Source organism: Callithrix jacchus, chromosome 17 (assembly GCF_049354715.1).
Source record: "Callithrix jacchus isolate 240 chromosome 17, calJac240_pri, whole genome shotgun sequence".
NCBI lineage: Eukaryota > Metazoa > Chordata > Mammalia > Primates > Cebidae > Callithrix > Callithrix jacchus.
The window spans coordinates 7361228-7375879 of record NC_133518.1 but is presented as its reverse complement, the minus strand read 5'-3'; the positions used below and the strand labels follow the sequence as shown (position 1 = coordinate 7375879).

At 38.0% G+C, this 14652-nt stretch overlaps 1 long non-coding RNA gene across 1 annotated transcript; it reads right to left on the bottom strand.

Annotated features, from left to right (window-relative positions):
* Nucleotides 1–10074: 10074 nt before the first annotated feature.
* LOC144576480 (uncharacterized) lies at nt 10075–12547 on the bottom strand. Its single transcript, XR_013528372.1, has 2 exons — nt 12341–12547; nt 10075–10910 (listed from the first exon to the last, which is right to left on the bottom strand). It is a non-coding gene; the product is annotated as an uncharacterized LOC144576480 (long non-coding RNA).
* Between the last annotated feature and the right edge of the window lie 2105 nt (nt 12548–14652).

Genomic DNA, 14652 nt, shown 5'->3' with positions numbered 1-14652 from the left:
GTGGGGAGGATGCCAGGGCTAACTGAAAATATGCTTCCTGACTCTCCTAGACTTGCTGCTGTAGAGCTCTACCTGTGTGTTTGATCCCATCTCAGAGCCTTCCAGATATAAGCCCTGAAGGCTGACAGCTCTGGATGAGCAGCAAATCCAAATTAATTCACAAGACTATGATGAAAAGTGTCACTATTTCACTGGTTGAGTCAGTTCTGTCATTGGACATAAAGCTGTAGCCAAAACTAAGAATGATGGCTTTAGTAGGAAGGACTGAGGAAGGGGACAGAGAACAAGGTTTTCTTTTATCTCTTTATTATTGCATAAAGCATAATGCTCTGTGGTGTGATCAGAGTGTCATAAAACACATGAGTTTTGGTCTTGGGCTCTTCAGGGTCAAGTCCTGATTCTAATAGTTACCAACCTAGTGAACTTATCCATATTTCATAAATGTTCTGACCTTAATGTCTTCATCTGAAAAATGAGAACAATTATATCTATTCCACAGAGTTAAGTCAGGTAATATGCTTAAAAACTTAGTACAGCACCTGGCACATCAGTAAGTATTCAATAAATGCTAGCAATTCAGTGACTATTATATTATTCAGAATCAGGAAAGAGAATATTAATGGAATCCTTCTAATGTTGAAGTACTTTTCTTTTCTTTCTTTCTTTTTTAGAGATGGCATCTAGCTCAGTCTCCCAGGCTAGAGTGCAGTGGCATGATCATAACTCATTGCAGCTTTAAACTCCTGGGCTCAAGTGATCCTCCCATGCAGTATCACAAGCAGCTAGAACTAGAGTCATGCACACCACACCCTGTTAACTTTAAATTTTGTGTACAAATCGTGTCTGGCTATGTTGCCCAGGCTGGTCTTAAACTCCTGGTCTGAAGCCATGCTCCTGTCTTGGTCTACCAAAATACTGGGATTACAGGGCTGAGCTACTGTGCATGGACTTTTCAAGTCAGATTTATTGAAATACAATTTTCATGGTGTAATATTTGCCCTTTTTATGTGTATAGTTCTTTGAATTTTGACAGATGCTTACAATCATGCAGTCACTCCAATAATCAAGATATAAGACATTTCTAAAACCTCAAATAGCTGTATCGTGACCTTTATTTTTATTATAATGTGGTTATTACTAAAGTCTGTAATTTATTCAGCTTTCTTTAGTTTTCATCCTAGTGTCTTTTCTGTGATTCAGAATCCCATCCAAGATGCCACATTGCATTCACTCATCATATCTTCTTAGGCTCCTTTTGGCTGTGACAGTTTCTCAGACTTGTTTAATGAACTGGACAGTTTTGAGTATTAATCGGGTATTTTACAAAGTGTCCTCCATTAGGATTTGTCTGATATTTTCTTCATGACTAGACTGGGATCATAGTTTTTTAGCAGAAAGACTATAGAGGTCAAGTGGTTCTCATTACTTTGTATCAGGAGTACCTTCAACCCGTATGATTTATCAGTTACCTTAATCACATGGATGACGCAGTGTTTGTCAGCTTTCTTCACTGTACAGTCCTTCTGCGCCTGCCCTTTCCATGCTGTGCTCTTGGATGAAAGTCACACTTAAGCCGTAGGGAGCAATGCTCCACTTTCTTAAAAGAGGAATATCTAAGTAAGTTATTTGGAATTCTTTTACATGAAAGATTTATCTTCTCCTTCCTATTTATTTACTTATTCAATGATTTATTTATATCTGTATGAACTCATGGATATTTATTTTATTCTTTGTGTTATCTTCTAATACCGTTTTATCTATATGATTGCCCAAATTGTTCCAGTTTAGGCCATTGAGAACTCTTCAGTTGGCTCTTGTGTCCCTTTGACATATGTCCATCATTGTGGATTTTTCCTTTGAGCACTGCTTTCTGCAGTCAAATGCTCTACCCCTGAGCTATAACCCCTACTATCCTCCTATTTTCTGTCATTACAAGATGCTACAGGTTCATCCTGTATATCTCCCTTCCTGGTTCAAAAATCAGCCAATTCTCCAAGAAGCCTTGGTATATTTCACTGTAGAATGGTATTAGAAACCACAATCAAGTGGATTATCATGCCTGGCTAATTTTCTGTATTTTTAGTAGAGATGAGGTTTTGCCATGTTGGCCAAGCTGGTCTTGAACTTCTGGCCTCAAGTGATCCTCCCCATTTGGAACAAAGAACAATTTTGTATGATTTACCTAAATCCTTTTTGTTTTTTTCCTGAACCATTTGAAAATAAGTTATAGACATCATGACATTTTATCCCTAAGTACTTTGGATATGATATTGGTCAAATGGTACAGTTTGAGGTATACAGGATGAATAAGTTGTGGATATCAAGCGTACAGCATAGTGACTATAGTTAATAACGCCGTATTCTATACTTGAAATTTGCTAACAGAATAGATCTTAATTGTTCTCACCACACACACACATACACACATATACACACACATACACACAGAGTATGTGAGGTGATGAGTAAATTAATTTCATAATATATACATACATCAAAACATCATGTTATACAGACTATAGTTAATTATGATGCATTTGAAAACTACCAGTAGATTCTAAGTGTTCTCACCACAAAAAAAATGATAAATTTGTGAGGTGACACATATGTTAATTAGCTTAATTTAGCCATCCCACAATGTATACATATTTTAAAATATGTACATCATAAATATATATGTTTTTAAATTCACCAATTAAACATCAATTTTAAAAATCTCATTGCGTATCTTAAATATATACAAATTTTATTTTGTCAATTATACCTCAAGAAGGGGAAAAGAAAAAAACCCAGGTTCTAATCAATATTTATGCATTTTCTAGGCCAGACACGGTGTCTCTCTCCTGTAATCCCAACACTTTGGGAGGCCGAGGTGGGTGGATCTCTTGAACCCAGGTGTTTGAGGCCAGCCTGGGCAACATGGCAAACCCTCTCTACTAAAAATACAAAACATTAGTTGGGCATGGTGGCATGCACCTGTAATCCCAGCTAACCAGGAGGCTAAGGCAAAAGAATCACTTGAATCTGGGGGCAGAGGTTGCAGTGAGCTGAGATCATGCCACTGCCCTCCAGCCTGGGTGACACAGCAAGACTCTGCCTCAAAATAAAAATAAAAATAATTATGCATTTTCTTGATTGTTTTTTGTATTTAATCCCCTAATTTTCATTTTTCCCCCCAAATATTGAGTTTTCTTTCCAAGTACAGGTCAGTTGCCTCATAGATACCCCACATTCTGGATTTATCTTGCAATTATCTTGAGGCTAAGTAAGGTTTTTCTTGACCTCAGCATTATTGACATTTTGGACTATGTAATCCTTTGTCGTGGGGAAGTGGTCCTGTGCATCGTAGAATATTTAGCAGCATCCTCAACATCTGTCCACCAGATGCAAGTAACAACTTCCCAGTAATGACAATCAAAACTGTCTGAAACATCAACAAGTGTCGCATGGGGAATAATCGCCTCCAGTTGAAAATCAGTGATCTAGACACTTTTGTCAAGAATATGAGGTGAAGCCTGGGTATGGTGGCTCATACCTCTAATCCTGGTACTTTGGGAGGCCAAGGTGGGAGGATTGCTTAAGGCCAGGAGTTTGAGACTAGCCTGGGTAACATAGCTAGACCCCATCTCTACAGAAAATAAGTTGGCCCAGGCTAATGGTACATGCCTGTAGTCCCAGGAGCTTGGGAGTCTGCAATGGGAGGACCACCTGAGCCTAGGAGGTTGAGGCTGTAGTGAGCTGTGATCAAGCCACTGCACTTAAACCTGGATGATAGGGAGACCCTGTCTCAAAACAAAACAAAATAAAACAAAAAGAATATGAGGTGATGTTATGTACTTGTTAAAGTATCACATCAGGAGGCATGTAATGTCAGGTTTATGGAACTGATAATAGTGATGCTATGTAAAATAACGCTTCAGTTAGTAACCAGCAAACCTCTTCATTGTGATGAACTATTCATTGTGGTTGTACTCTGAGTCTGCATGCTTATCTTGTTCCGTAGCAATTTTCCACTCAATGTGTTTAAATCCACTTATGATTTGATGATTCTCCCTTGGGTCCATATACTAGGAGATGCAAAATTATGACGTCCTAATTCTTTCCTCAAATACATGACAGCTGAAATTTTTCTGTAAAGAAGAGTTTTACCTTTAATTCTATTCCTTTCTCTTCCTTTTTCTTCACTATGGATGCATAGATTTAAAATATTAATTGAGTTGGAATTCTTTATCATCCATTTTTTAAAAATGCTCTAATTGTCCTAAATTTGGCTAGCAGAAGTCCATTCACATGACATATTATGTCATTTGTTATGAATATGTAAAATATTTATCTGGTTCAAATCAAAACTAAAAAGATATAGCTAGAGGCTGGATGCGGTGGATTATGCCTGTAATCCTAGGACTTTGTGAGGCCAAGATGGGAGGATTGTTTGAGGCCAGGAGTTCAAGACCAGCCTGGTCAACATAGTTCGACCCCATCTCTTAAAAAAATTCTTTTAAAAAAGATTAAAAAATAAAAAAATATAGCTAGAGAAGTCCTGCCCATCTCCTTTACCTTTCTCTATAGGTAACCATTTTTATTAGCTTCTTGGTTATCTTTTGTGTTTCTTTTTGCAAAAGTAAGTAAAATTGTAAATCAACTACACATTTTATCTCGCCATTTTCTGACCACCAAGGTAGCATATGATGTGCACTTTTTGCCCCTTGCCTTCCATGTAACAGTGTATCATGAAATCACCATCAGTTCATGCAGATCATCTTTGCTCTTCTGGTAGCTGCAGAGTGCTCCATTGTGTATATGTACCCCATTCATTCAACCAGTCTTCCATGAACAGGCATTTGGGTTGTTTCCAATAGTTTACTACCACAAATAATACCGCAATGAATAGCATGGTGAGTCTGCTGTTTTGAATCTGTGGATGTATGTCCCCAGGGTAAATTCCTAGAAGGGGTGTTGTGAGGTCAAAGGGTAAATGCATATGGAGTTTTGTTATCCTGCCAAATTTGCTTCAACAGCCGTTATACCATTCTGTCTTCCCACCAGGAGGCAATAACTGTGGTGTTCGCTTTCCTACAACCTTACCTGTAGAACTTGCAAACTTTTGAATTTTTGCCAATCTGTTAGATGAGAGATGGTATCTCACAGTAGGTTTAATTTGGATTTCCCATATAATGAACAAGCATCTTTTCTTATGCTTGTGGGCCATTTGTTTCATGTGATTTTTAAAAACACACCTCTCTGTTCTCATAATTTCCTGGCTAGCACCTTAGATTTGACTGCTTTATTTTATATCTGGATTTCTGAAATAGTCCTCTAGCTGGTTTAAATAATCCTGAACACAGTAAACACAATAACCAAAAATCTCTTAAAACACCCTTCAAGACACACACTCTCCCACTTCTGTTTTTTAAAAAACCTTCAATGATTCCCTTTTAACTACAGAATACTTTTAACCTCATTAGTCTGGAATTCAAGATTTTGTTTTCAACCACTTCTCCAAACTTCTCTGCCTATTTCCTTATTCCTTCTGCAAAATTAGTATACTCAGTGTCTTAAAATCCACAGCAGAAATTCATCCGTCCAAGCCTTTTTTTCTGCTATTGTCCAAATACAAAGACCCCCTATAGTGCAGTTCTCTCTTATCTGTGTAAATTCTATTTAAACTCTAATTTTCACCTCAGCTCCCATCTTCTTGAAAGCCTTTCTTGAATACGTCAGTGCCTAGAGGTTCTCTTTTTTAAAAAAATTCTTTTGGTGCCTATATTTGTCCCCTTATTTGGCACTGAATTTATATAGTCTTTCTCCTTTTTTTGCAATTCCTTAAAATGTAAAATTTGCACATGTTTTATCCCAAGGGTGGAGACTAAGCCATTTCAATGGGCAAATACTAATAAATTTTCATTATCTCTTTCTAAGTCAAAACAAGGGCACATGAAACACTATATTTATTGATGAGGTAGAAAAGTAAGAAGATCTTATGTAATTTGATGAAAATCAATCATCAGGTCAGTGGTGAGGTCAATATGGGCTCTGGAGTTTAGGTTACAGTTAAGTGTCATAGCTATTGGTACCATCCCTAAATTAAACAAACAAACAAAAGCTGCCTCAAAACATTGGGTAAAAGTTACTCCATTCACTTCTATGCTCACTTAGTGAAGAAATATAATTTTAAGCTCTTAGATTTATCTTAGTTGAAATTTCCATTCAAGATACTGGTTAGAAAGAGAATTGACATCAAATATTCTTGGGAAAAAATGGTTTTATATAAAATGTTATCTATTTGTTTACAACTTGATAAAGAAGAGAAATCAAATCTCATAATAAAAAAATCCTTATTTTATCTCAAAATATCTAATTCAATATTTTCCTCCAGACAAAATAATTGTTTTTGGTCATGAGTTTAGTTTTCTGCCCACTTTTTGGAAATCTTTCCTTGGAATGACAGATGGCTAGCTCCACCCATAAACCAGATGAGATTCCAGAAACCTCTGGAATTTGAGGGTTTTTTTTATTAGGTATAAGAGACAGATATTAATATTCACTAAATAGCTGGAAAGGAATACAAAACCAAAAAAAAAAAAAAAACAGGATTTTCAACAGCTGATTATTATATAATGTAGATAAAATGTCTCACAATGACTGATTTCACTTTTCTCGGACTCCCCTAGAGATCATCTAGATCTGCCCCAGAGATGAATCTACTTTATTAAAATGGAATAAAGTTAAATTCTCTCCAAAGGATGATGTTTCTTCTCTCTGGAAGAATCTTAGGGAAAGCTATAGCACATTATTCAGGCTTTTCAAGTTTGTATTTATGTTTTTAAAATTATAAAATGTAATAAACCATGGTCTGTTCAAAGCCTCCTTATAGTTCTAATAGTTCATGAAAAATCATTTATTTATTTATTTTGAGAAAGGGTCTTGCTCCATTGCCCAGGTTGGAGTGCAGTGGCATGAATACAGTTCACTGCAGCCTTGACCTCCCAGGCTCAGGTGATTCTCCCACCTTAGCCTCCTGAGTAGCTGGGACCACAGGCACATGCCACCACAATTGGCTAGTTTTTTGTATTTTGTAGTAGAGACAGGGTTTCACCATGTTTCCCAGACTGATCTCAAACTCCTGGGCTCAAGTGATCTGCCCACCTTGGCCTTCCAAAGTGCTAGAATTATAGTTGTGAGCTATTGCACCTGGCCAAAATAATTTATTTTTGTATTGTAGGATTTCTTTTTTTCTTCTTGGCTGAAAAGTTTGATTAGAGAAAACAAGAAAATCTGAGTCCCTGTGTATCCTAAGCCATTCATCTCTGCCATGAATTTGGTCAATTCTCAAATTCAGTTCAACAAACATTCATACATTAATTGTGCATTTATTATGTCCAGGCATTCTGCTAGTTCAGAGCATGTCAGTCAAAGAGCATGTTCTCAGGTAGTTCAGTGTCCAGGCAGAAAGGCGTGTACATACCAAGTATTACACTAGTCACCTGTGAAAGGTGTCATCACTGGCCTAACAAATAAAGGGAAACTAGACAAGGGAGAATTTTTTCTACTGGAGAGAGCAACAAAGGGTTCAGAAATAAGGTGATAATTGAGTTCAGCCAAGTCAATCCAAGAATACATGAGGCCCGATACATAGAGATATTATAAATTAAGGGAAATTTTAGAATTTAAAATGAGCATTTAGAGCTATTTAGAGTGCTCTTGTCACCCTTTCTGATGGTGTCACTGCACTTAGACCTGTGTCTACTCTGGCAGGTTGCCATTTACAAGATTTCATTCTAGGTATTTCACTTGGGACAGATCCTGGTATCTGTTATAGCAAGATCACAGCCATATCACCTTTGAAATTCTCACCACCAAGGTGAGCACTCGGCATACTGTAGACAACGTTTCTTAAGTAATGAATGGACTGAAGAGCTTAATAGCGCTTTGTAAAGTAAATAAAACTTTCTAATCTATCTCTTTTCACAAGTTGAATCTTTTGAATTTTGAGTCCCCAGAGGGTGAGTGTCTGCTGTGGACTCCATTTCCAGTGGCTTCCCCCTGGTCTCATCTTTAGCTGGGTCAACTAAGTGGAGGATGAGCCCAGTGCAGCCCCTAGTGATCACGGTTGCCTTGTCACTATTCCCACCTCCATGCCAAGATCCTCACTGATCCTGAGAAAGTTCACACATATTCGTACATTCCATCTCAAGGTGTCTTGAAGCTTGAAGGAACTTCCCAGGGAAGGAACTTGAACCTGGAAGTTCCTTCCCTGGGTGGACTTGCCCCACTGTCATCACTGAGCAGAGCCAAGACAGCGCAATCCTCAGGTTTTAGATTACACACAACCCCACTCCAAGATGCACAAAGATGCTAGTATGGGTACATAACACACAACAGCAAAGATGCCAGAGAAGACCACAGAAATTAGCTAGGATGTGAAACAATGGGAAAATACATCTGAAATGGGCAAACAGTGAAATCAAGATAGTCAAAACATTCATCATTGCACTGTACAAAATCACCTTCTATGACTTCATGAGACAGAAACTGGAATTTGCTTATAGTTTTTTACTTCGGTACTTTTATTATTCATGCCTAGGCTTAATTTTTGCTTCCCATGTAATTAGCATTTTAACCTTAAATATCTGACTCTAAATTTATCTTATTAAGTGTTTATTAACTTTACTATGAGATTTGATCATCCAGTAATATAAGCATCATTTTATAGTGGAAGATAATGGGGGAATGGTATTTAAGCTTCCAGAAACTGTGTTTCGTAGTTACAGATACTATAGAAAGTGCATGTTTTCCATTTAAGGCAGAGAGTGGTGGTGATAGCCACAATATAAATTATAATTCATGTATAATATTTAAGTATTAATTTTAAATTAGTGCAACTAATGTAATTCATGTCTAATATTTAAGTATTAATTTCAAATTAGTGCAACTAATGTAACTCATGTATAATATTTAAGTATTAATTTTAAATTAGTGCAACTAATGTAATTCATGTATAATATTTAAGTATTAATTTCAAATTAGTGCAACTAATGTAATTCATGTATAATATTTAAGTATTAATTTCAAATTAGTGCAACTAATGTAATTCATGTATAATATTTAAGTATTAATTTCATATTAGCTCAACTATCCTCAGTGAAGAAATATAATTTAAAACCCCTAGATTTATCTTAGTAGTTAAAATTACTGGTTAGAAAGAGAAATAATTGACATCAAATATTCTTGGAACAAAATGATATAATAATTCATGTATAATATTTAAGTATTAATTTCAAATTAGCTCCAAGAGAAGATTTAAAATAATCCTAGCACAAAGAAATGATAAATCTATGAGGTGATATCAGTTACCCTGACTTGATCATCACATATCATATGCATATATCAAAGTATCACATGTATCCCATACATATGTAAAACTATTATGTATCAGTAAAAAATTTTAAGAAAATCCATTGGTTAAGACAAATAAAAAGTCTACTTCATTCTGGCACAATCTTACCCCTAGCAACTTCATGAGTATTCTATAGAACAGAATTGGCCTCACTAGGCAGCTTGTCAGAAACACAAATTCTCAGGCTCATTTTACACCGGTGAATCAGAATCTGCATTTCAACAAATTCCCCAGGTGATTTGTGCCCATACTGAAGTGTTAGAAGCATTAGTCAACCAATCCCAGGGCTTCCTGGAAGTTCCATGAAGATAAATTATTCCATGAACTTTTTAGTTGAGTTTCCTTTCAAAGATCCCACATACTAATTATTTTCTATATGTTGCCTAAATGGACAATAACAAGCAATCCTGGAATTCAGTAACCTCCCTACTTTTCACCTTATAGTCAATGTAATGGTGCCATGTGTTACGAACTGTCTCCACTATCTCTGCCAAGCATGTGAGAAGGGAAGAAAGAAGGAGCTACTGACTTGAATTAAGGAGTTTTATGTGAGAGTGACAAGTGCTTTGCATTGCATGGTGGAGATTTCAATTCCGTTGTCACCATGATGTGAGGACATACTTGCTTTTGAAGTATTTTATTCTCTAAGAGTTGTCTTAGGCTCCAAGCAACAGTCATTTTTATTTTTATTTTTGAGATGGAGTCTGGCTCTGTTACCTAGGCTGGACTGTGGTGGTGCGATCTTGGTTCACTGCAAACTCCACCTCCCAGGTTCAAGTGGCTCTTCTGCCTCAGCCTCCCAAGTAGTTGTGATTAGAGGCACGTGCCACCATGCCCAACTAATTTTTGTATTTTTAATAGAGACAGTGTTTCTATGTTGGATAGGCTGATCTTGAACCTTTGACCTCAGGTGACCCACCTCAGCCTCCCAAAGTGCTGGGATTACAGGCATGAGCCACCATGCCTGGCCCAACAGAGTCATTTTTATAAAGGAAAACCCCATCCCTCTACCCACAAAATTTTGTGTTTTGCACTCCAAGTGAGTTAGAGGAATTAGGCATATCTTTGCTTGAGTTTATTCACTGTTGATCTTCCAAATTTGTTACCTTGAGAAGCTAAGGAGAGGCTGAGTCTTAGGCACCTGAAATGTGGTTGCTGGTCAGCCCCCACCAACTCACTGACAACCAGAGGAAAAGGCGCCATAGCCTCCTTTTCTAAACTTGAGTTTTATAAAGACAAGAAACCCATTCATTGCTTCAAAAGCAAGTTACTTCCTCACCGTGATCCTGTTTGTATTGAAGAGAGCCTACTTAATGGATGTTGATGGTAACGCCGATGCTGGCAGCAATGACAGGAGTGCCTGTTAGGGCAGTGACAGGATGAAGATGTGTGGAAAAGAACTCAGCTATTTCAACTCTCTAGGTGGCAAAGGAAGAGGACATAACCAAGCTACATCCCAGACATCCTTCTTCACAAGGGACACATTCTTCATAGTCTGGGTCTTGAACTTCACCTACACAGAGAGAGAAATGAAAAACACAATTCATTTCCATTGAGTGGAGACATGTCACTTGCTATAAAAATATGTTGGTGTGCCACTTATTTTAAAGTAAATCATAGAGCAATTACAAAGCCCAAAACCATCCTCAAGGATATATGTAGTTTCTACTTTTTAATCTCCTTCTATTAATTGAATAGACTGTATCAGCTTGATTGGGTACAAAGAGAACCAGGGTGGACCATATGCTAGGCAGCTAGTTTTGAAGTCAAGCTAGTAGATGTTATTTATTAAAGAAATCAGTTCTGCTTCTGGGAAAATGGAATTGGGTATGTAAATGAACAGGTTCTCTTTCTCTTTTTATCTGTCCTACTAAACACTTAAAAAAAAGTTTAAAATCTTTTACTACATTCATAAACATTAAAAAGAAACAGAATTGAGTGTCTTAATTATTCTAAAAATGTCTTAGGGCTCTCTTCAGCAACAGACCAGGCATAATTTTTATACAGAGCAGAGCAATAACAGTCTGTGGCATTCTTACATAGAACAGAGCTGAAACTATGTGTTGTATTTTAATTTCCTTCTTCCCATAAAAGATAAGAAATTGGGCAATAACAATAACATATAGGATTCGCAGACCAAATATTTTCAAGTGGTTTTAGGCCAGTTCTCACTGGCTTCTCAAAGCTGCCTGTAGCTCTGCTCTTTTTTGGATGGATGAAGATACCAAGGCATGGGCAAATTAGATGAGTTTTTCCCAGGGTTTCATGTCTAGCAATTGGGAAGGAGAAAACTTGACCCAGACTTTTGGATTCTAATCATATTTTCTCTCCCCTATATCCTGTCCACAATCTCTCCACCTCCAAGTTTCTTTTCTTTTTCTTTCTTTCTTTCTTTCTTTTTTTTTTTTGAGATGGAATCTTGTTCTCTCACCCTCTCACCCAGGCTGGAGTGCAGTGGTGCAATCTTGGATCACTGCAACCTCCCCCTCCTGGGTTCAAGCCATTCTCCTGACTCAGCCTCCTGTGTAGCTGGGATTACAGGCATGCAACACCACACTCAGATAATTTTTTATGCTTAGTAGAGACAGGGTTTTGCCATGTTGCCCAGGCTGATCTTGAATTCCTGACCTCAAGTGATCCAACTGTCTTGGTCTCTCAAAAGTTCTGGGATTATAGGCATGAACCACTGCACCTGGCCAATTTTCTATACATTTAAGTGCTTTCCTACTACCTTGGATTGTGTCTGGGGAAACCCAGAGAAAGGTTATATGAACAGAGAGAGAAAGGGGAAGCTACCTCTCTCCCCACCTGGGTATGGAGTCACCCAAAATCATCCCAAGTGCCAACATGCAAGCCAGGAAAGCAATTCGTCTCCAGGACATCCAGGACACAGTCCCGCCTCCCATGTTCTGGTCCTGGGCAGGGACGCCAGAACAGGCTTACCTCGTCCACACTCCAACTTCTGGCACGTGTGGTTGGTGGGTGCTATGAAGTAAACCCTCGTGCATCTTGTGCAGACATGTGCGCTGTGGCAAAGCTCACACTTGTTTGGGCAGGGCAGGCAGGTGTTCCCCCCAGTGGGGTAGTGGCCATCTGGGCAGCTATTTCGACACTCTCCCTGGTACAGGAAGTGCTCTCGGCCATAGTTGTCTGACCAGTTACAGGGATGAGGAAAAGAGGAAAAATGTACAAAGTTAGCCATGAAGTTATTATAATGTAAGATATTATATTTTAAAATGATGTGACTCAGTGCTTTTGTTCCTAGGGGATGAGGGGTATAAGATGGATCTAATGAAAAATTCAATAGCTACATCCTTGTAGTTGAAAAGTTTTCCTTGCAGGGAATCATTTTCCAATATTTTATATATTTCTGTGAACAGCAACTACTATCTGGCATGTGATATGAAAACCATGCTCTGTGAATAACTACAATTCAAAACGTGTTTAGCCTTCCCAAGAGCTCCTTTTGGTATCTGTGAAAGCTCTTAGACTTGGGGGATACAGAGATCCCATGAGAATAAACACATGCATAATCATTGACACGTTTTATGAAAGTGCAATCTTTTAAAATAATTTTGAATTGTTTTCAGTCACATACTTGAGTTAACTATCTAAGGTTTGAATTTCTGCAGAGCTGCCAATGCCCACAATGACAGCTTTATTGAAGCAATAGACCAAGCACACCTTTTTTTAACTCCTCTACATGCATTCCTGAGGGTTCCTGACTTCTGTCAACATTGGATTCTATAAGGAAAGAATCCACAGTGCCCACAGCCTAACAGACCATGGGAATTTGTTCCTGGAGGGAATGAAAAAGTCTAACCAGTTACAAAGCATCACAATTAGTTACAAAGGATTCTAATCAGTTACAAATGCAAAAACAACAATAAGATTAATAGTGATGCATCTAGAGGTCTCCTATTCCCACCCTCCTGGAGCTTTTGTGCTGAGTGGGCTCAGGGTATCCATCTTCTCTGAATCAGATTTCCCATATGTCCCTGCCCTGAAGAGCAGTTGATCTGTGTTACTCAGAATAACCAGGGTCTAGGGTTCATTCTTCATGTGATCTACCACATGGAAATCCAAAAACCATTGACCTTCAAGATGCAAGGCTGCTGAATTTGTGGATAAAGATAGCACTAATCCCATGTTCCAAGTGCAGAAACTGAAAGTCAGTATAATGTTAAATTGACTCACGTGAAATTGCCGATATTTGACTATTTTTTACCTGTAAGCATGGCAACTTTCAGGTCATTTATCATAACATTTCTTATTTATTCAAAGCCATGGTTGAAATACAGTTCTTTTTTTTGAGACAGGGTCTCACTCTGTTGCTCAGGCTGGAGTGTGGTGGCATGATCTCAGCTCACTGCAACCTCTTCCTCTGGGGCTCAAGCGATCCTCCCACCTTAGTCTTTCAAGTATCTAGGACTACAGGTGTGTGTCACCATGCCCAAATATTTTTTTTTTTCGTATATTTTGTAGAGAGAGGGTTTCACCATGTTGTCCAGGCTGGTCTTGAACTCCTGAACTCGAGTGATCTGCCTAATTTGGCCTCCCAAAGTGCTGGGATTACAGGTGTGAGCCACCAGGCCTGGCCTGAAATGCAATTTTTAAAACACGCTTTTGGATTATGGACTCTTAAGCTATCTTTTTTGCTGATTATGATTTCACACCAGAAATCATACTGGTTCCTGTAGGACCAAGAAAATAAAAAGGGCTTCCACGGAGGTGGTGAGAGAATATATTCTGCTGTTTCCAAGTTAGACATAGAAGACATCATCCTCTAAGGAAAAAAGAGGGTTTTTCCCCTATAAATCATGCACTTGGTGATTTTATAGCTATCAGTCAACATTGTGGAGCACAAAACTGATCTGGTGGAACCTGGAATCTCTGGAGATCACAAGGTCAACCTTCCAAGTTATGTTCTCAGCCATCTTAGGAAAACTTAGCAAATGCCATTTCCATCCACCATGACACATTCAGAACAAAATCTTTTTTTCAGAGTTCCCCAATTTCTCCCATGTAGGTAGGAAGATGTGAGGGAGAGCAGTGAGGAAGTCTACCTCTTCTCTATCCCCTATGCCTTCACATGACATCAACTCAGGATCCAGATGCTTAGGGGGAGTATGAGCTTCTAAATATGCATTTGTAAAATGATTGAATGAGTGAAATTAAATTTGGCAATATTACATTTTCCCCTCTACACAACTGGATAGTCAATCTTAAAAATTAGCAATGATGAGCCTAGATTT